Here is a 24,097-nt window from a genome sequence, read left to right as displayed (position 1 = left end):
TGGCTCGTAAGGTAATCTTTGAGAAACTAAAAAATCAAGCCACTCTCCAATTCATTGGCCTTTTTTCTTTCGTTCTTTCTCTCTCTCTCTCTCTCTCTCTCTCTCTCTCTCTCTCTCCTACTCTCTCTTTCTCTTTTCTTCTTTCTGTTTTCTCTCACGAAAAAGATAAGAACATACCAAGCAAGAACACGATGCGACAGCAGCTGTTGCGCTTTTATATTTGCTACATACTCTCTTCTTCGGTGTGAAGAGAGCAGCCTTGTGGACACTTTAAGTTTATACGAGTCCGGTCGTTAGAGAGAACAGGTCGATCGCGGCAGATATCAAAAAAGCACAACATCGCCACGCATATACTGAATGGCCGTACCAAAAGGGAGGACGAGAGATAATTAAGGTGCTATGTAGTAAATATTCGCTTTAACGGTATGCGTGTTAAACTGCGTACGCATGCATCTATATACTTAACGCACCTACGTAAGTACATGTGTACGTCTATATATATATATATATACACATACACACACACACACACATGTGTATATATATATATATATATATATATATATATATATATATATATATATATATGTATATTATATCGTCGTGGCTCTGCGCAATGAACGTATCGAGGCCGAGTACGTAACTCTGTGACGCGTATTGATGATGGTAGTACTGCCGTTCTTTCAACTACAGCGTTCTTCTTCCTTCTTTCTTCTTTCTTCTTTCTTCTCATACTCGTTGCAAGCTATTAGGAAAGCGATGTATAAGATGGAGATAGATTGTTTAACGATAATAAAGAAAAAGGTCCTTACCGATCAAATTCATTTCGTGATTTACAATAATTCATCGAGATAAAAGTCTCTATAAATTGTAGATAAATTAGTTAGAATATATAATACAAAGTAACGGATGTAAACTATCAATGTATCTAATTTATGGACGTTTTGTCAATAAAAAGAAAAAGAAAGAAAAAGCAAACTCCATAGTTAAAGAAGATGAAAATTACTATAGTATATGATTAAGAACAACTGCGTCCGCTATGAGCGGAGAATTAATATAGATTTAAAAAAATCTGTCCTACGTTCACTTCGTGCCAGCGATAAAGGCACTGACACTCGTTCCTCGAAAGGTGTGCACCGGTTATACACGCATACAGGGGCGTATCACCCACACAGAAAGAAGTACATAACACCGTGACACATATTGATGATGGTAGCACTGCTATCTTTTAACTATCGCTCTTCTTCTCTTTCTCACTCACTCTTTTTCGTCCTTCTTTTCTCTTCACTTCTCTTCTTTTTCTTTCTTTTTCTTCCTTCCTTCCTTTCTTCTTTTCTTTTCCTTTCCTTTCCTTTCCTTTCCTTTCCTTCCTTCCCTTTCTACCTCCGATGAGCACATTGCCAGAAGAGATGAGTGAGAATGCGAAGATAGAGAACGGGTGGTAGGTATATAAGGAGCTAATTTGGCAGCGTGCCGGTTGTTAATTTTAATTACAAAAATAATCCGACAAAAATAATCCTGCGTCCATTTCAACCCCCGTAAACCTGAAGTCATATAAACGAGCACTGATGAGATTCTGTATTACGAATTTTGCTCTTGGCAGCGAAATTTCTTCTCCCAGCGTTCAACCTCAGTGTTAACGATGCCGGGGTACATACTTAGGTACTCGAACTTCTTGCACGATTTACGATCTACCAGTAAGTTTGAAATCATTTTGAGACAACGATCGGAAGTGAATCAGAAACAACGATTTACTTGTTGAGTTATATATATCGATTATATATCTTCCTTTTATCGTCGTCTATTCGCGTGCAATTTTTCTTGAGAATTTTTTCTTCTCTTTCTTTTTATTTTTTTTTTGTTTTCCTTGAAGAGAAGAGAAGGAAGAGGAAAAAGAGAGCGAAGGACATAGTCCTCCGTTCGCACTACTCTCCCGCTATGGAATAATTTGTCAAACTTGTCAAGGAGACAGCGGTGCGAGCGTCGCGCTCGGCCTAATGAAGCGTCACGAAATTCCGCTGCGAAACATGTTCACGATTTATCCGGCCCATTGCACCCCGACTAGCGCGCACCATGAGAACGGTCTTATTTCACGGGACGTTACGACATTCTCAGCTTGTTTCTCTGTCCTCGAGGAAAGTACGAACACGCGTTTTTACGCTAAAAAGTGTTAACCAAGAAGAAAACTCGTACTAGAAGACGACAAAATATACCAGAAAAACAGAAATATATATTTGTGTGTGCATTTTATTTTACACATACATATGTACAGAGTAACCTAATAAAAATGATATAACTTTTGAAAAACGTTGAAATAAATTATATCGGTACAATACAGATTTCTTCTCAATTTTATTTATAATAGCATTAAAAATATAAGTATTCTTAATTTCTTATTAATCTTTATATATTATTATCAACTAATAATAAATAAAATATATAGGTAATAAAATATATAGGTATATAATATAATCTTATTTTGTATCAAGTCCACATAGCCTATAAATTTCATTTATAATAGCATTAATATTATATGTAATCTTACTTTATTAATCATTATTTATAAACTTTATTAAACATTATATTTAAATTATTATACTATAAACTAATTTTAAATAAGATATAATCTGTATATAATACAATTCTATTATATTAAATTTATATTTATTTTATAAATATCATCAATGTCATAACATAATTTTGATTCCATATAAATATTTATATATAAACTACTTGTAATAAGGTTAATTCTGTATCGAACTGATGTAACCAAATCGTATTTAACAATTTATTAATTTATTTTCTGAAGAAAAATTAGCTTTTTTTCTAATCGTATTGTGATTATTGACTTAACGTGTATATCACACATATACATACACATGCGAACACATACAGTAAATATATAAGAAAAAAAGAGAGAGAGACATGTCCACATTTTACCAAGACGAATCGTTAAACGTGCGAATACTCGACTCCGCGTCGTCTTCCCCTTTTTCTTCCTCATAGTCGTCTCCTTCTTGTCTTCCTATCTTTCCAATCGTAATGACTCTATCCACGTCCTCAAACGTATACCGTCGTCTGTCTTATCGTATTCCCGACAATGACCGGAACATCATCCGTTTGTATAAAACCCCTTTGAACATTGTATATTCATTTCTGCAGAAAGAAATAAATAATTCCCCAATGACATAAACAAATATTTATTAGGGTAGATATACATATGGATCCTTATGTAACTCGAAACACCTTGTAAAAAGGAAAAAGAAAAAAAACAAAGATTTTAAGAGCAAAATAAAAAATTAAATATAACGTTAAGAATCGCTGAACTGAAAGCAGGAGCAGCTGGACTTAAGTGAAATTAATTGGTTCCGATAAGTTAATATGAGGAAAGAGAGAGAAACAGAGAGAGAAAGAGAAAAAGAGAGAGAGAGAGAAACAGAGAAAGAGAGAGAGAGAGAGAGAGAGAGAGAGAGTTATCGAAGATCGTGAGCCATAAGAAGACGAGCAATATAGAGGAGATGGCGAGGGTCCATCGCGTACCAATGATTTTACGTGCGTGTGCGTTCGCATAAGCGCAGGGCTCGCCTCCAGCATGATCTTCCGCATAAAAGACTGGCTTTGGAGGTCGCCTTTATGATGCAAAGAAGGCATGCATTAACAGCCGACAATGCTTCCCTCCTTTCTTCTTCTTCTCTTTTTCTTTCTTTTTATTATCTGTCTATATCTTTTTTCTCTCATTCTCTCTCTCTCTCTCTCTCTCTCTCCCTCTCTTTATCTTATTCTCCACCCTCTTTCTTGAGTTTCTTTTCCACTGGTAACAGGCTCGTTAGAGTAATAACCCTAATTACAGATCGTTCGAGTACATGGTTCTCACCTTTTCGAATGCTTCGAACAAGCCCGTCGTCTCGCCATAGTCAAACACTTCGTCTCATCTTCCAACCTCCATATTCGCTTCCTTCTTTGAATGACTGCACTCATCAAGTGGACGAGAATTGAAAGTTTCCGTTAACTTGCATTCGGTGCAAAACAAAGTTAAATCAGATATAGGGAGTAAATCCATTATTTATATATTCCAATTTATATTTATATTTTCCAATGTCAATTTGTCATCGTAATCCCTATTACGATACAAAAATTCGTTTTTTATAGCTATAAGCCAAATACGATATTTATTTTTATAAATTTTTAATCCAAATAAGAAAACTTTTTCGTATCTATAAAAATAATATCTCGATTCCAAAAAGTATTGATAATTAAAAGAATATATATATATATTTTTTAAATATTATTATTATTATTATCGAAAAGAGTTTTACATTACTTTTATTATTATTATTATTATTATTACTATTTATAAAAAGAATGATTATTTTCTTTAAGAAACAAAATCTCATCCAAACGATCGAAAGTCCTCTTTCGTGGTTTACTTGGGGAGACATAATGGTAACGAGAGGTAAAGTGGTGATGTTCGTTCACTAAGGAGGACGTGCCGCTGGCAAGATGCGCAAACAATTCGCCTTAAATCCAATTAAGTCGAGCTCGAGCCGGCCGGCGGTCGCAACAATAACACTTTGCCCTTTACAATGCGGTGGCGCGGTTGCTTAATACTGCGTGCGCCACGCCCCCGCACAGTTCCCCTACTTCGGTTGCTGCCGGTGCCCTTTTGTTTCGCGGTTCATTTGTCTCTCCTTCCACTGCACCTTCTCTCTCTCTCTCTCTCTCTCTCTCTCTCTCTCTCTCTCTCTCACTCATTCTCTCTAGCAATACTTGGTTCAGCCCACAGTTTCGATGGGGTCCTTCGACCGTAGCAGCCACTACTATATACATACATACAGCTTCTCCTCACTAGTAGCCTTCGAGAGAAAAGCCCATAAAACGATAAATTAAATAGCACTGTGTAAGAAGTACCGAAAAAGTCATCGTTCATGCTGCGATACGCATTAACGGGAAAAATGTCACTCCTTTTTTTTTTGTTTTTCTATTTATATTTAAAAATGCATTTTCCACGTTTTCATGAAAGCCACGAAATATCGAATAATTTCTTAGAAAATAAATATTATCTGACGAAAGTTTAGAATTTTTTTTTATTAGAAACGAAGGTTTAGATCGCATGCGATAAATATTTACTTTCTGAACGATACCCGTGTATATTCGTGCGATTATTTTTCTTTATTTTCTTTCTATTTATTTATTTTCCTTTCTACGAACACGATCGTTCGTAATCGTTCGATTTCTCATGTCTGCCCTTCATATAATGATCCAACGATCTATCGGCATTTAATTTCCGAGGTCAGGACAGGTCTCTCTTCCCTAAAAAAAAAAGGAAAAAGAAAGAAAAAAAAAACAAGAAGAAAAAAAATAGAAAAAGGATAGAAGGGTAGAAAAAGAGAAATATTCAAACGATCCATTACTGGCAATAAGAAAGATATCCACTCAAAGAAATTCCATAGCGAGATGCAATAGTCTATAATTGGTCAAGATCGCGATCGAGCGAGTTTTCACGATCATCTTATTTGTTCCTTAGTTCGATAATCGTTCGATCGTCGCGAGAAGCTCCTCTCATCGAGTCAAACGCGATGTGTAATTCTCTCTCCCTCTCTCTCTCTCTCTCTCTCTCCTTTCAACCTTCTCCATTCTTTTTATTTTTATCCTCGGTAATGATGGAATGATCCAAAGCATTTCATTTTTGGCTCCGTAGTCCCGTTTTCGATGCGGGGGAGGAATCTCTACGCCTCGAATAGGGCGAGTCCGTTGAAATGACAGTAATATCGTGCTCTTGTGCACCACAGCCTGATTATAGCCCACTTCCTGCCGCGTAAACAACGGTCTCGGGACAGCCTCTTTAATGGCCTTCATTCACTCCCCCTCCCCCTCCCTCCCTCCTCTCCTTCCATCCCTCCCTCTCTCCGTAACGAAGTACCTTGGGGTGGTATGGGGTAAATTGCACTCTTTTGACTCATCCATCCCCGATTTCGTCGTTTCTTGAGAACCGTTTCTTCTTTTCTTTCTTTCTTTCTTTCTTTCTTTTCTTTTCTTTTTTTTTTCTTTTCTTTTCTTTTTACTTTTTTTTATTGTTTCCTTTTTCTTTTTCTTCTTAATTTTAAAAGACGATTTAGATATATTGCAATAAAAAAATTATACGCGATCCATGCAACGTGTAACTATGTAATTATTGAATTCTAAGTGAAAACTTCCACGGAAGTAGATATGATAGTTACATTTGGAATCTTGCACGACAGCTGTGACGAGACTGTATGTTGCTATTTCAAAGTCCAATTACGCACCGAGAGGGAGACTGCGGTGGTCGTGTCGTGCACAACCCACCAGAGTATATATCCCGCGAGAGTAGCAAGGAGCTTAAAGGTGGAACCAAGGCTAATGAATTGTGTTTCATTTCAGTTGCTCCGAAACATGTAATTTCGCGACTTGAGCCGATTTAATTAGGCAAAGACATCTGTAAGCAGTGACTCTCAAATTTGTTTCCCTTTGAAATATGAAAATTCTTTGACACAAAGAAATTATTTCATTTAACATACAAATATTTCCGATAAAATCGTTATTGTTTCATTTAATCATATGATGAAATATATTTGTAATACTACATGTTTATTCCCCACGAATATTTTTTCTGTTCTCTTATAATTTTCTAATAATTTCGTTCGCAAAAAAAAAATCAAAAGTAACTATAATCTTTCTATCTATTAACTCCAAACGAACACAATTTCATATCTTATCATCTATCGTATTGCTGTGCGCTTAAAGATATATGTGCATGGAAACAAATGAAAACATTATTAACTATATATTGATGTCAGATATACTATCGAACGTAAAGAAAATATTAAAAAGATCGTTGTACCATTGTATTGCAGTAAGAGGTACTAAGAACACGTTGACGCGAGTTAAATATTATGAGTTCACGAGAATGTAAATCGAAAGTAGGCATAATAGTTTTCATAGGAGAACATTATCCCTATTATCCACTTTCCTTCTTACCAATTGCAAAATAATCGTTCTGCTCATTACTCATGGCCAACACTGTCTATGCAGTCATATTCATAAGAAGTTATCTCTTTTCCTTGATTCCAGGAATTTATTAAATTTCCTATTCGAGTACGTAAACTTTATTATACACACACACACACACACACACACATATTTCTATCTACCTATATATGTAGATAAATACATAGGAAAAACTTTTCTCTGTTCGCGATAAAGACGATGTGAGGGTCATGCGTATCGATAAAAACAAATTATCGAATAGTCGAATTAACGACGCGTACGAAAGAGTTAAACGAGTATCAAAGAATTTATAAGTCTCATAGTGTAGTTCGTAAACGAAAAAATTCACTTTATGATGCGTCAAATCCGATAACGAATACCCGATTATACGAATTAACGATCCGTGAACCAACGAATCGGTTGAAACCCGTGAATGGATATTCGTTTATGGAACTGATTTACGATCTCAAAGTTAGAAAAATATCGATCATTCCATTCGCGCATCTCGTTCGTTCCGTTTTATGAGACTCGCGAGAACTATCAACCAATTTATAGGAGGAAAAAAAATAATAAAACAAAAAAAAAATAAAGAAAGAAAAATATAAAAGGAAAAAACAGAAAAATAATGATAAAAATACAAATAATAAATTCGTGATAATTTTCATGAAAGTAAAAATGTCAAGTTGGTTAAAAGTTCTAGAAAAGACCTTTTAGAGGATAGAGGCTAAGGGATTCGTACAAATTGAAAGTCGTCTAAAGTTGCTTGCGGTGTGCGTTAAAACTGTATGACAAATTGACGACCGTTAGCTGGACAAATGTTAGCTAGATCCTATGGCCATTGGAATCGAAAATTTGCAATCCTTTATTTAGTCAACAAGATAAAGGGACACCGGTTTCCTCCTTTTGTAACGACATCTTCCATTAGACCCTAAATTTCTTAAGGCAAATTCGCGGTTCTCCGTCCCTGGAGAATTTTTTCGATCTTTCAACGATTTGTAACGGCTAGAAACCGCATGAGAACAGTTTCTCTTTTTCTCTTTATCTTTATCTCTCTTTTCCTTCGCTCTCTCTCTCTCTTTTTTTCTTTGTAGTCAAAGAAGCGGTATATTAGCACGTTTCTCTAAATTTCCAGAAAAAAAATTTTTCCTGGAAATCCGCTTAGAAAGATCAACGTACTCTTCCGATTTGATTATCGAATACGTTGCTCGATACAAATTCATTTTAAAAATTGACATGGTTTTACGTTTGTAAGACGGTAAATTAAATTAAGAAAAAATAAAGTAAGAAAAAATGAAAGAAGGTTTGATAAAGTAAAATGATAAAAATCAATGTTCTTATTTTTCTTTCTTTTTCTTGTCATTTCCTTTCGATAAATCCAAGCATGGTATGCTCGAGGTCGTTCTTATAATCCTAACAGAATCCTTTGGGTTCCGGTGTCCCGCGTTATGCTAATGCCCTAATCGTTTGGGACAGCTCGACACTTATCTTTCTTCTTGTAAATAGGCGAGGACGAGTGTGCCGGTTTCTCTTGTACCACCATTTCATGTTGTATATATATGTGTGCACTGGCAGGGATCACCAAAGTGATCATGCTTTTCTCGGATCGAGGCTCGTGTTACGGGATCTCCGTCCTTTCCAGTTCGTTCGAGCAGATTTCTTGCATGATCGCACCCGAATTCAGATTTAAACCAGACACGAGGACATCTTCCGCACCATCGATATATTTCTCCGTTGACAACCAAGTTAATGACGCTCGTTAAGTTCGTTTATGCCGGGTATTATCAGATCTCTTTGAAAGTAACGTCGAAATCTTTTGAAAAATCGTCTACAATCGATTTTAATTATTTTTTTTCAAATTATTATTATTTTTTTTCGAAATATTATTATTTTTATTCAAAAAATAATTTAAATATATAATTTTTAATTAGAATTTTTAAATTAATAAATCATAAAGATTTATTTATTCGGAATGACGAATGTAAGGGTCACGTAGTATTGTAATTCTTGTCCAAAGTTCGCCTAATAAAATCGATAAACGTTTTAAAGACAATGAAATCACAAAGGTATGCGGGTCATCAAGGTGGAATTCACGTACCATAGCAGAATCCTTTTTCCTTCGTGTAATTCAAGGATTTCATAATGCAGAAGGAGACACCACGTCATAGTGGAAGCCTCTTATGGAGTTCCTTGGGCTCATCCTTTCGGAAAGGATAGTGTGGACCTCCCACGTTGGAAATACGATATGTGAGACCCGGGTGACGATCCCGATCGCTAATTGACCGTGCCGGCCACGTCGATGATCTTTTAAAAACACCCGCCGTATCGTTGATCGCTACGAGAAACGTCGGGCATGGTATCTTCCTTATTGGATATCCTTTAGTAAAGATTCGAGCACGCGTAATATATTTCCATTTGATTTCGATCTTTTTGTTAACTTACTTTTTTTCCTTTTTTTTTTCTTTCTTTTTCCAAAAATACTTCCATATAGATACAACAAAATAAGGATGAAAGAGATTGAACGTTTTCAAGGACATTATCGTGTTGCAACCAACATGGTAGCAGAATAGATTCAAGAAATACAAATTCCGGCGCAATCACAACGAATTACTCGACTGATTGGATCGTTTATGTTGATCCTTTGATCTCACTCTTCCCCCGCAGTTACGATGGCCCTTGAAATCGTGTAGGAATCCGTTAGGAGAGTTTATCATTGACTAAATAAGGTTGGAATAAAATAAGGATCTTTGGGCGTTCGCGGATCGGACTGCGGTCAGGAAGAATCAGGGAGCGAATTACCGATATGATTGCTACTGAAATATTCCAGCCGACAAAGCTCCAAGTGCTCGACTCGACTCGGAAACTACATGGGCGAAATCGTCCTAATGTTCGTTCAGCAAATCTTTTTACTGATTCTTCGTCGTGTTAAAAACGATTTCGTTCTAAACGTCTTTACGAGGTTACTGTTTTCATCGACAAAAATATAAAATTTATAATGAAATGATAAAAAGAGGAGAATTTAGATGGATGATCGAAATCTAACATGTTTAAACTCGAGCTAACAAACTCTAACTTGTATATTTCTATAATCAAATAGGTATGCTCGTATTATCGAGCCTTCTTACGGCTTCGAAATAAACTAATACTTTGATTTTGAGCGGCTTCAGCATCGATCCGTTGAAAAGAGTCTACTAACAAATGTAGGAACCAGTTGTTACTAGATATATATTTAAATATCTATGCATACTAGGTATATTTGTAAAATTAAGTTTTACTATTGTGTGTTAAAATATAGACTAAGGTCTAAATAACATTGAACAATAAAATAGTGACCTGAAATATGAAATTCTAGTTTAATCGCAATCATCGTCCTTGAATGTAACAACCCTTCGACAACATATTTCATTTCATCATCTTACAAAACGATAAAGATCGTACAGCTATGTGAGAATGATTTTCTACTCGTCATAGTTACATGTATGAATATATATTTATATGAATATATATATATATATATATATATATATATATATATATATATAGATTCTATATAGGATTGCATATATATATTTATATGTGCGTGTGTGTGTATGTATGTATATATATATATTATGTAGACTTGCCTTATTATCTCGTCGCGGAATAATCTCTCGCATTGTTGGCCGACTGTTAAATGAGAGCAAACGATTGTAGAACGTAGCCGCATCGGCTACGAAGCATAACTCTCGCGGTGAATTAACACGAGCATAAATTCCCATAGACACCTTCTTAATCGTCCTGTTCCTCTCTACACCTGCCTCCTTCAAGGGTACGCATTTGCATCGAGCTAGTTACGTACCGTATCGCTTGAGATACCACGGGGACGTAACCGACAATGCATTTATATCTACGCCAACGTAATCGTGCTTCTATGCGAGTAACCATAATCCAATTTAATTGCGAAATTACAAATTGATATCTTGTCATTTCTATAGAATCTCAGAGATAAAATTTTGTATCCTGTCAAGAACGATTTATTTCGTTTTAACTTTTACAGGATTCTATAAGACAAATATTTATATATTAGATAATCACATACGACACATTCTTTACGAGATAAATATTATATTGTAAATAATAAAAACAAGAATTATCTTATAAAAAAAAATAAATAAATAAACGAATAGATAAATAAAATATATCGGATATATAAAAAAAAAATTACAAATAATAATTTATTTTTATTTGAGAATTTGATATTTATAGAAAATGAAGAGAGAGAGAGAGAGAGAGAGAGAAAGAAAGGATTGAATTCAGGGCGAAGAAGACCAAGAGAAAATAGGAAGAAGGAAAGGAAGAAACAAAAAAAAAAGAAAGGAAGAAAGAAAGAAAGAAGCCGCGAGCGAGAAATTAGCGCGGCTAGTCGCCAGAGTTTAAGCGCGGAAACCCCGTGGGCAGGAGAGCGGCGGAGGATTTCTCGTGGTGGGAGATGGATTCGCGGCAAAGTTGGTGCGGAACGATGGCAATTAATAGCAGGAGCTATAGGGTGCCTGCGGAAGTAAAAATAAAATGGCACGAAGCGTGCCCCTTTGGCGGCACTCCGCCGAGTCATTAAGCGCTTCGAGGGAAGGGGTGCATTGTATAATATCTCGGTGCGTTACCAACGAAGAACAAGAAAGACAGAGAGAGAAAGAAAGAGAGAGAGAGAAAGAGAGAAAGAGAGAGAGAGAGAGAGAGAGAGAGAGAGAGAGAGAGAAAGCTTTGCATGCGCTCACATGAACACGAAAGGTATCGCATTGTTAAATCATACTTAAGAAATGATTAAAATAATGAATTTTTCGAAATTTCATCGATCGAATATAACATTATTACAGGTGTTTGATAATTATTAAATGTATATATTTATTAAATTTTTAAAAACTATAATAGATAAAATTTCATTCATGAAAAATACGAAGTGAAATGAAAGATATAATAAATTGATTCGTCCTAATTAATGTAATGTTGTTTGGAATCATTATAAAAATTAATTATTTCAATTTTTATTTTATAGTAAGTAATAAAACAAAATTATACTTAAATTTCTTTTTCTTATTGATATTTAAAATAATAGATTTTTATACTTATTGTAATGAAATTTCATCTATCATAACTTTAACATGACTTTTTTTAAACATATTTTTTAAAAATTAAATTAATTTAAATTAATATAATTAAAATATTCATAGTTCACAATTACGTTAACGTCGAACAATTTTTAATAAACATTTATGATTCGTTAATAATTATGTTTAAAAATTAATTTACACTTTTAATTCGAACTTTTAATAGTCCTATTTTTTTTCTTACTCCCATAGAAAATTTTATTGTAACTTTGAATAATTTTTCAAACATACTTCAAGATAGTACGTGTACACTGTAAGTAAGTACATACGTATATATAAGTATAGTAGATAGCTCTTATTTCTCTTAGAAAAATGATATACCTACCTACTATTTGTTCTCTTCTCGATAATGCCTCGGCAATATTTCGAAATTAGACTCGCGCGATCTAAGAGCAAGTAGGTATCTACTAGATATATCGAGTCGGTTCATCGATTGAGAAACGCCTCATAATTTTGCAGCTATAATGTACGTATAGCTACGTTAGACGTCGACTCGTATCGAGACACACTAGCTACGAATGAACAAACGATACCAACGAACGAATGGACGGACAGTGGACGGTATTAATCTAACGTGCGCGCGCGAGCACGCGCTAAAGAGTAAGTGAAAGAGAAAAAGAGAGAGAGAGAGAGAAAGAGAGAGAGAGCGAGAAAGAAAGAGAGGGAATTCGAGCGATAGCTCGTGATTAGCGAAGGGAACTTCGTTTAATGAAGGTAATTAAGTTTTTCTGCATTTCGAAGTCACCGCCATCTCTGTGCATGATGGATGCTTTGTCCGATATGTATGAAAGTGGTAGCATGAAAGGAAGGAGGCGGTCAAACCGATCAAGCGGACGAATGAAAAATTAGCCCTTTGAGAGAGAAAGAGAAAGAGAGAAAGAGAGAGAGAAAGAGAGAGAGAAGACGTTTTTGCGCCTCGAGTCGTAACACCACCGACGATTCCATCCCCCTCGAGCGAGACTTTATCCGCCACCTTAAATGTGCCACATGATGCGAATTCTCTTGATTAGAAAATAAAACAAAGAAAGAAATAAAAATGAAAAAAAAGTCACAAGCATAAACTCGTGATGATCGATGCTCCAAGAAATTGTAAAACGATTAAGATTCCACAGAACGAACAGAGAAATCGAATTGGAATCGATCATTACGAGCATTAAGACGCTATAATATCGAAGTATAAGTCATCTAATGATCACCGATAGGCCAAGGACGTAACGACGAACTATAAGCAAACGTGTTGTTACAGAGATGGAGATACTCACACGATAAACTTCTCTCTTTCTCTCTTTCTCTCTTTCTTTTCTGTCTCTCTCTCTCTCTTTCTCTCTCTCTCTCTCTCTTTCTCTCTCTCTCTCTCTTTCTCTCTCTCTCTCTCTCTTTCTCTCTCTCTCTCTCTCTCTCTCTCTCTCTCCTTTAGTTTCTTCAAAGCCATAGCTATATGATTGCTGACGGAACCTTCCTCGAACGGATTAAAACGATTACGGAGATTGAGAAACGAGATGGACGAAGAAGAAATAGTGGAGGAGAAAGAGGGTGGAAGTAAGAATTGTGAAAAAGGGGGAAGAGGAAGCCACGGAATTCTCATTCGACGCGATTACGTCATTAGTAGAAACGATTCTTAACAAGAGAAAGAGATAGATAGAGAGAGAGAGAAAGAAAGAAAGAGAGAAAGAGAGAGAGAGAGAGAGAGAGAGAGAGAGAGGTTGCGGGAAGAAAAAGAGAGAAATATGTATTGAAAATAATACACGTATACGAAACTGAAGAGTTTCACGAATTACCGATCGGTTTTGATACCAATATCGTTTCATGGTAAGAGAAGATGTCAGAGTTCGGTAAATTCTACCGTCAATATTATGTTTATTTCTATTTTCAGAATAAGTATTATGACTACGTAAGTACGTGATGCTATGCCGTCCGCTATCATTTTATCAATCACGTAGAGGAGATAGAAGTCAATCCGCTGGAGTACACTAGAATACGTAGAAAATGTACATTAATTGAAATAACAACGAGAAAGAAAAAGAAAGAAAAAGAGAAAAAAGAGAGAGAAAGAGAGAGAGAAAGAGAGAGAGAGAGAGAGAAAGAGAGAGAGAGAGAGAGCTTGCAGGAGCAGTTTTAAAGAACTCGGCAATTTAAGTAATACCACCAAGCATGATGCATCCCCCATGATTCTATCCTCCGGTCTTTTCCTCTTTCTTTTCGTTTACCGTCGGAATGATCATCGTTATACCGCTGAAATGCGTTATTGAATTGTGCGGAGTATTATCGAGGCGATAGACGATTCACGCCGATACATGTATGAGTCGTAGTTTTTCAGTTGGAAATAATAACGCATGAGCACGAGAGAGATAAAAAAGAAAGAAAAAGAGAGAGAGAGAGAGAGAGAAATGTGTACCTATGTATATGTATGATCGATACGTTATTAATTCTAAATATGAGATCTCAATCGCATCTTGCTAAGTTTTCCAAGGCGGTGCATAATATACGGACGGAGTATCTACGCTTATTAAATTTCCTATTAGCTTTCCTTTCGTGGGACGGTTGTCCTGTTAAGGCGGTGTTCTTGATACGGTCGATACTCAACTGCTAGCGTTGAAGCCTGATCCTGCTTGCAAGATCATAAAAATGGTATATTGCCGGATCGGCGGATTCATCGATGAGATAGATCCGACGGACCAAGGAAGGGACCGGTTAAAAGCGGAATGCGGTCTTGCCGCAAGAGGACTTTGTAACCGATCGGCCAATAGGCTCTCTCACTGGCTTGCGCAATATACCGATGAAGGAGACACGATATCGATGCACACCCCTTTGGTTTCAGCTTGTGTACACGATCCTGGCCACACACTGTGAACTTCAGACCACAGTAATTTAGCTGGCGAGCCATTGTACCTTACAATTTCAAATCACAATTAACTTCTATGCGGACTTACAATTAGTATCTATCTATAAGTGTAGAATAACCGTAAATTTTTCTTTATTTTGATCTTTTTAAATTAATTTAGAAATACGTAATTAAAAGAGATCTTAAAAATCCTTTTTATCAATCATACCGATTAATTTATAATATAAAATTTAATATTATGAAATAAATTAACTAATATTTATCAAGAAATTATATATCATTTATGTTATATTAATACCGTCAACAGATATATATATATATATATATATATATATATATATATATGTTTTTATTATATATATCTGTGTTTACACCGTTTGAACACTCTGGTCACATCAGTTACACGACATCGTCTATCTCCCTTCCTTCTTCTTCCCCTTTGAATGTTCTCCATTTCGTATGGACTTGGCCACACGTTACGGGCTTCAAACCACAGAGCCTAACGTTCCCATATGTATCATATGTTATATTCTACCGCGCATCGACATATATATGCACGCGTGTCGATTCTCACGCATTTGTGCACGTAAGACGTCGCTTAAACTTTAAAAAGCTGGTACTGTAACGTTTATACCATTTATCACGATCGAGAGATATATTACAAAAACTATCAATCGTATACGATAATCGATAAGTAATGTGAATAAATCAAAAGTTATGGTAAATGATCGACGATAATTAAATATTTTTGTTTCGATGGATCAAATTAGAAGTAGATTTCAACAGTTAAATTTTCGATAAAACCTTGTAAGTTGAATTTTTTACGAGTAGAATTTTGTAAAGAAAATAAATAATATAGAACTTATAGGATAAAATAGACAGGAAATCGTGGCAAAGACACACTAACTGCTACAGAACAGGCTGCGGTCTTTGCGGCGTTATATTCGTTTACCTTGCGTTAATCATGGCGTTTTATGGTAATTCAATATCGTCCTTCCCGAGCGTCCGCCCCACCCATTCTCGGTTCTGACTTTGCAATCGATCCTATCGCGTCGATACGAATCCCACTACCCCAAGAGAGAGAGAGAGAGAGAGAGAGAGAGAGAGAGAGAGAGAGAGAGAAAGAGAAAGAGAGAGAGAGAGACAGAGAGAGAGAAAGAAAAAGAGAAAGAGAAAGAGAGAGAGAGAGACAGAGAGAAAGAGAGAGAGAGAGAAAGAGAGAGAGGATCGTGCACACTGAGAGAGGTAATCCGATCGATCGGACGGATCGATCGACCGGTTGTCGTCGTGCCACCGGCCGACTTATGGCTCGTCGATCAAAGTGCTCCGTGTAAGGAGAGCCGATTTGTTCCTCTAATAATCTTTCGTACTTAACTCCTAATTAATGCTTCCACCGATCATCGCGATTCGATTTCCTCTTCTTATATATTTCGTTTTCTTTCAGTTATCATATGCAACTCGGTTATAACGTAGCATCGACCTCGTTTCTCTACAATAACTATTCAGATGGATTTTCTATATTCTAAGAGTGTCGAATTTTTATATCTTTTCGATTAGGCGTAATGTAACAAAAAAAAAAAAAATGAAGTATTGTATTATAATAGTGTATCTTATATAAGGCAATTATAGTTACTCAAGAGTAAATTACAAATAACACAAAAGAAAAGTCATTACTCTTCAAAGAACTAAAGGATCGTTCTACGTGAACTTTTTTTTTGTATATTTTTTGACACATAATACTGTGGGCGGTTAGCTTCGTTCTCGCTCCATCAGTTTCGATCAGATCCTGTAAGCAACTTGGAAGGAGAACAGAGGACTCATGGAACTCGATAATGAGCTTAGACGTCGTTTTTGAGACGCAAATGAGAGAGAGAGAGAGAGAGAGAGAGAGAGAGAGAGAGAAAGAGAGAGAGAGAGAGAGATCGAGTCGAATAAATTTCTATGATGGAAAGGAATTTGATTATCTTCAATTAATTTCTATTGGAACGAATCGATGGAAAAATTAAAACAAATTTAAAGGACGAATATTCAAAAATTATGAATCGTTATCAAGGAAATGTTGAGAGAGTCAGAAACTAAGACGTGAAAAAGAAAAAGAGAAAGAGAGAGAGAGAGAGAAAGAGAAGAATAGAAGAAGAAGAACGAGAAGGCAATGATATTTTTGCGGTGGCGCAAAGTTAAGGCTCCAGCCGCAGAGCAAACGTTGGTCGGCCGCAATCTTCGGTCAATTTCCGAGAAAGGGGCAAGCAATCTTACTGAGCAAACAAAAAGGTGGCCATCTTGAGTTATCTTTCGAAAAAGAACAAAGAGAAGGTAAGAGGAAGATAGATATAGAAGGAAATCGTTGATCGACCCTTTGTCGGAGAGCCCTTCGAAGAAGAAGAAGAGATATTTCAGTAGCAATCGCATCGATAATTTTACTTCGTTCCTAAGAAGCTACCGTGTGTTACTCGACGATTCAATCTCGACTGGCGTCTTTCTCCTCTTTCCTATCCAACCTTTCGTCTAATGTTTTCGAATGTATTAACTGCATTCTATAACCACGCAGTGAGTCGATCCTGCAAGAAATCAATTTAGCGGTCTATACATACCATTCTCAGAGAGAGAGATACGTATTCGACTACAGATATAATAAAGAGACACTTAAAAAAGTTTAAAAACACGAATTAAAAATGATCGAAAAGTTTGTAGACTCATTGAAAAATCTCTTCCTATCGCTTTTTCATCACAGCTCAATTACCGTCGAACTAATTAATACGACTGAATTTTTCTTATCGAAAAGCAGCCGATTCTAGCGAGAAGAGCAGGGAGGTTAAGACATCGACCAATCGATCTTTCCGTAGCCCCCGTGAAAACAAATGAGCTCCAGACAGGCGAGATCCGAAGCGGCCCTTTTGAGGCCCTTTGATGCCCGGCAGCTCTCTTGGATCGGGACAGTCCATTCACGGTAGCCGCTCTGGCTTCTCTGACCCCGACACTTCTCTTATTTCTTTCTCTCTCACTCTCTTTTTTCTCTTTAGTCAACGACCGACCATCGTCTCGCACCCAGCTGGAACGCCATAATGAACCAAAGGGTATGGACAATGGTTCGGGTACAAGATACGCACGACTATCCCACTTCGAAGGATTAATAATCTTCTTCGATAATTACTTTTTCTAACTTTGTAAAAAACGAATGACAGAATTATCGATTAAAAACACATATATATTTATATACGTATTATTATAAACTATTTGCCAACTTGAAAAACATTATCTCCAACGTTGTTTTAATTTTTTATTTATTTTTTTTTTATTTGTTTCTTTTTTCTTTTTTAAATCTATTTGAACGTCCTATCGGTAAATGACGCAATTAAAAGAGATAATTGTACTTTCGAAGTAAAGAAAAAGCTAGATGCTATTAAACTGTAACAATAGACTCTGGCATGGTTCATTGTCGATGATAATATTGATTAATTATAAAGTGGAAGCGCCATCATGTCGAACGGACAGCTTCGCCGATTGTAAGCGATCATTAGAGCGTTCATTAAGTAAGAAAGAAGCTTATCGAACGAGGCGCCCAAGTGGGACCCAAGTGAAAAAAATTTTTTTCTTTTTTCCATTTTTTTTTTTTTTTTTTATGTAGACTTATGTATGAACCCGAAGCATCTGTAATAGCTCGAAGAAAAATTACTTTTTATGGTGTAAAAATATTTAACTATATCGATCGTAAAAAGAAAAAGGAACACCAGAGAAGCTCATTTTATCGATGTTAAGGTCTCTTACAAAAGGATAGATGACAATGATGACCAGGATTATACACCTTAAGTCGCGTCACAAGGACTAGCCCGGCTTAAATTCCTTTTAGAAATATAATAGAAAAGTTATTGGCGACGTTACAATGACGTGGAGAGATCTGTAATTAATGGTCTTTCTACGAAGTGGCGTATCGTTGTATCGCATTGGCGTAGAAAGAGTTTCCTCGCTAACTAATAAACTCACAGCTTTTGGAAGAACAGTTTCTATAGCTAGCAAGAATTGCTTATGAGAAAATATTTGCTCTCTGAAAGTAATCCTGACAATGCGAAAATACTAATAAATTATATCGCGGGAGTTATTATCGTAAAGATGGAGATTAGAAGTGACACTTATTGTTAGAGCCAGGCTCTAGTAAATTATTTTTTACATGTTATGGCTACGACTAATATTAATAATAATAATAATAGTAATAATAATAATAATAATAATAATAATAATAATAATAATAATAATAATAATAATAATAAATGAAGATGATGGTAATGATGATGATGACGTTGATGATAGTGATGATGATGATAATAATAATAATAACACTATCTATAATCTTTTTTAATACGAAATAAAAATTCTTTATTTTCAAAATACGATTTTGATCAGACGAATAGATCGCAAAGCGAAAGAGCGATTCATAAAGACGGAAAGTCCCTTTCTGCCTTTAGCCCTTCACCTCCGGCACGAGCCACAGAGGAGAGGTAATTAATTAAGTTTGACTTACCGCATGAATTACAGAGGCCCCCGTCGATTAATTAATTGTAACTTAGCTTGCCACCCTTGCGCACAGGACGTACCTCATCCATGGGGATTTTGTCACCTTTTAAAAGCCGACCTACTACTGTACTTCGTACGACATTCTGAAAAATAATGAATTTCCTTGAAGAAGGGAAGAAAGAAGAAAAAAAAAGAAAAGAAAATGAAAGGATGATTTTTCTTTCTCTATCTATCTCATTTTCTTACTTTTATTCGCCGAGTTTCAAACGTGCGAATTTTCAACATAGTACTCTTTTTATCCATAAAGTAAAATGATAATCTATCGCTTGCAACAAATACAGATACGAGGTTATAAAAGAAACGTTAGGTAGGAACGAGAGAAATGAGAGGATACAAGCAGGGAATAAAAGAAATCCAGCAAGAGTAATGCCGAGGGAAGTAGTTAAATTCGTTGCATGTGTGCCCTCAAAAGATCTCTACTCGCCCTCTACACCCTTTGTTTCTGCGTTAGGTAAGCTTTTGTTTCGGTTATACGACCCAGCATAGCACGACGGCCCATGGTCCAATAAAACGAAAAACGGAATCCCCTTTTACAATGCCGTACATTTGCATAATTTCGCGTAATCTCCGCCATTTTCGCTTCTCACGATTTTCTCCTCCTCTTCCTCTTCCTCCCACTCTTACTTCACCTTGGACACAATTTATTTTCAAGTATATAACTTGATATTTTTAACTTTTTTTTGTATATTTTTAACTGAATGAATGTTCGAGCTCGTTCGCGAACATAAGTAAATCTTATAAAGTATTGCGAAAGAATACGTTGATCGAGATAACAAAGATTAGAAAGAGAATAAAACGAAGAAAATAATTGGTCGATTAGAAAAAGATAGAGAAAGTAAGAAATTAAGAAAAATGATTGGTTGATAAAAAGAAGAATGGTTAGAAACAAAAAGAAAGAGTGAGGCGAGTGTGATGATAAAAAAATAGTGATAGAAAAAAAATAGAGAGAGAAAGAGAGAGAGAGAAAGGAAGAGGGAGAGAGAGAATACAAGCAAACCTTTAACCTGACAATAATCGAGTATATCGATAACGTAGACGATTTCACGAGTTATACAAAAAGCGAAAAGATCGAAGATCATGGACGATTATCTTTCATGTCCAATGTTGCCATCGTTAATTTGATAAAAATTACTACCAATTTGTCTCTACCTGTTCTACATCTTACATACATACGTAGACAAATTAATGGCGATCGTTACGATGTTTCAAAAAAGAAAGAATGATGTGAATGAAAATCAAAGATTTATTTTCTTTTTTTTACATGCCTTTTGAAACGAATAACATTTTACGAAAAATTATACGAAAATTTTGATCAAAAAAGATTCGTATTATTTCTTCGACATTAACCGGAAATACAAATCAAAGGAAGGAGGGAACGAAAGAGAGGGAAGAGAGAAAGAGAGAAAGAGGAAGAGAGATGGCGAGAGAATCCGGGAACGTTTTCGCGGTGGAACGAAGCGGTGAACGCTAATGGCGGCGGTCGCTCGGAAGATGAATACGAATGATTAAGAGCGATTGGATTGTAGGTGCTCGCCTCAATTACGAGCGAAGCACGCCATTCCCTCGTTATATCGAAGCTGTTCTCTGACGGCACGTTGACTGCTACGACGACGACGACGACGACAACGACGACGACGACAACGATGACGATGATCACTACGTCCAACACGAAAACCAAGACGACGACGATCATATAGTACATCGTATTCGTACGATGGTTGCTTTTGGTTCGAGCGGAGACACGAAATTTTAAAATGTGTGAACGCTCCTTTATTAGTAGCGTGACCAATCAGTGTCAACGTTATTAATCAAAACTCTTAACGCTGCCTCCTCTCTACCTCCTCGTCTATTCGAATAACGTCTGGCGCCTCCTCGCGGAATTTTAACTGACTTAAATTGATCCCCGGTAGATGATAATTCGGTAGATGATCGAATAAGTACTTATTTAATTATTTACTTTTTTTATATTTTATCTAATAATCTAATTAATACGTTGAATGTTATTTTAGGAGTTTACCAATCCACTGGTAATCAATTTTCAAAACTTTATTTAATATATTGATTAAAATTTCTTTTATGACATATAGAACATTGAAAGTATATGCCCTAATAATAAGAGTAAAGTCTAATGTTGAAAGTATGACAATATAAATATTTTTTATCTTTTATTAACAAAGAATTATGAAAGATATTAGATGAGTACTTTGATTTCTACAAAATCAATTTGACGTGTAACATGTTAACTAATGAAATTTGTAGAAATATAATTTTTAATAAATGTAAAATCTAATGAAAAAAGTATGATGATAAATGTTTCTGTTTCCTTTATATAGCTAAATTATAATCTAATTAATATCTAATTAATATCTAATTAAATTATTTATCTAATATCTAACAATACATATTTCTTGATATAAAAGAATAAAGTCTAATATAAAATAAATACTTAATGTTTCTGTATTTTTTATCTATTATCTATCTAATATTTAAAATATATACTCTTTAAAAAGTGTGACTATAAATTATCTTATATCTTTTATGTACAAAAAGTTATAAAAGTTTTAATATGAACATATGGATTTCGGCAGAATCAGTTCGGCACTCAACGTGTTAACTAACAATATTTACAAAATTATAATTTCTAATAAAATCAAAGTTTAATGTAAAAAGTATAAGAATGAATCCTATTTTATTTTTCATTTACCAAAAAAATTTTGTAAAATATTAGAAATGAATACGTTTAATATCTCGATTTTTTCAATAATCAATGCGGCATTTAACGCGTTAAATATCGACATTTAAAAATAATGAACGAAAAAATTATTTAATTAGATTTTTATAACTTTTAGAATGATTTCTATATTTCCATGACAATTTATTATATTTGCGGAAATTATAAAGAAATATACACGCAATATTTCGTATGGAAAGAGAAAACGTTCTTCCCTCGGTTCTATCGTGCCACGTAAATCCTTGGACGGTGTTAATTATGAAGGCAGTGTTGCATTGTAGGTGAAAGCGGAAGCGGGAAAAGATCCAACGAAAGTTAAACGAGCCACGAAACAAGACCACAAAGGGAGAGAGAAAGAGAGAAAGAGAGAAAGAGAGAGAGAGAGAAAGAGAGAAAGAGAAGCGTTCGTTTCTTCGCGAGAAATTCATCGACTTGCTGCGCTTCGTCGATCCTATTATTCTTCCATTTTTTATCGATTTCAAGGTACTCACGTTCGTCTAAGAGGAGAAATTTTTAAATTAACTTGTTAAACAGTGGAAGACGAGTTAATTCGTCATGAAAAATTAATTTTTATTGTAATAAAATAATAAATATATATCATTCCTATTAAGAAAGCATAATACAAAATGGGGCAAATCTTCCTAGATGATTTTTAAATATCATTTATTCATTTTTAAGATTATTCACGTTAATTTTTTTTCAAATTGTAAAACTATAAGTCTAGAAACTTTTGACCTGTATTTTCTTGTTTATTAATTTATACTAAAATTTTTTTCTGTTAGTAGCATTTTATTTAAAAAATATATATATAAATAAAACAAATTTCATATATTCACTTGATCGAAAATCTTTGAAAATCTTTTTGATTAACAGATTAATTAAAAATATAGTATAAGTAAAATAATTCGAAGAATATGTTCGATCCTCGTACTATGTGATTCACAAAAAAATCATTATCGGATACGATTTATCAAACGTATAAGTTGCGGGATAAATTAATCGATCTAGAAACGCTCTGTAAGATGTCTAATAATAACAATAGCAATTCACGGTGTACTTACGTTCATAGATTAAACCAAGGAAATTATCTACGAGCAAATCGTTTAAACATCCATCATTAGATCCGTAATTACATGCATTTATGCTCTCACCCTTCCACACTTTCCGCCTTTCGTCTCTCGTAATTATGCGAGAGCTATGAGAGCATCGTGAATCTAAGTGCAACGTTAATACGATTCGTATTGATCAATTCTTGATTAGAAGATAATTCAACTGAACCAGTGGCGTCGAACTTGTCAACATTTTTCGATTAACGACACGATTCTATTGAGCTTTTAATAATAAATAAATCAAAAGAAAAAAAAATAAAGAAAAAAAAAGAGAGACAAATTTTCTCGAGAGATTTCGCAAAAATTGCATAAACGTCGAGTGTCCGATGAAAGTGACGATAGTCTGGGTGTATAAATGTATATATGGCTGTGTTTGTGTATGTGTTCGGTGCTAAGCGACGTTCGATTCACCATCTGTCGACATGTGTTGTGCTCGCGTGTTTCCTTCTGAAAGAAGAAGAAGAAGAAGAAGAAGAAGAAGAAGAAGAAGAAGAAGAAGAAGAAGAAGAAGAAGAAGAAGAAGAAGAAGGAGGAGGAGGAGGAGGAGAAGTAGAAGAAGAAGAAGGAGGAGGAGGAGAAGTAGAAGAAGAAGAAGAAGAAGAAGGAGGAGGAGGAGGAGGAGAAGTAGAAGAAGAAGAAGAAGAAGAAGGAGGAGGAGGAGGAGGAGGAGGAGGAGGAGGAGGAGGAGGAGAAGAAGAAG

The 24,097-nt window shown here is 35.2% G+C and overlaps 1 long non-coding RNA gene across 1 annotated transcript; it reads right to left on the bottom strand.

Moving 5' to 3' along the window:
- Positions 1-2,987: 2,987 nt before the first annotated feature.
- Positions 2,988-23,820, bottom strand: LOC146873186 (uncharacterized). The gene is made up of 4 exons (XR_014981815.1): positions 23,350-23,820; positions 19,505-19,640; positions 3,875-4,009; positions 2,988-3,156 (listed from the first exon to the last, which is right to left on the bottom strand). It is a non-coding gene; the product is annotated as an uncharacterized LOC146873186 (long non-coding RNA).
- Positions 23,821-24,097: the final 277 nt, after the last annotated feature.

Source organism: Vespa mandarinia, chromosome 2, assembly GCF_050613455.1.
Source record: "Vespa mandarinia isolate Hongniang chromosome 2, ASM5061345v1, whole genome shotgun sequence".
NCBI classification, from domain to species: domain Eukaryota; kingdom Metazoa; phylum Arthropoda; class Insecta; order Hymenoptera; family Vespidae; genus Vespa; species Vespa mandarinia.
Note: the sequence above shows the minus strand (reverse complement) of the source record. Positions and strands in the feature narration are given on the sequence as shown.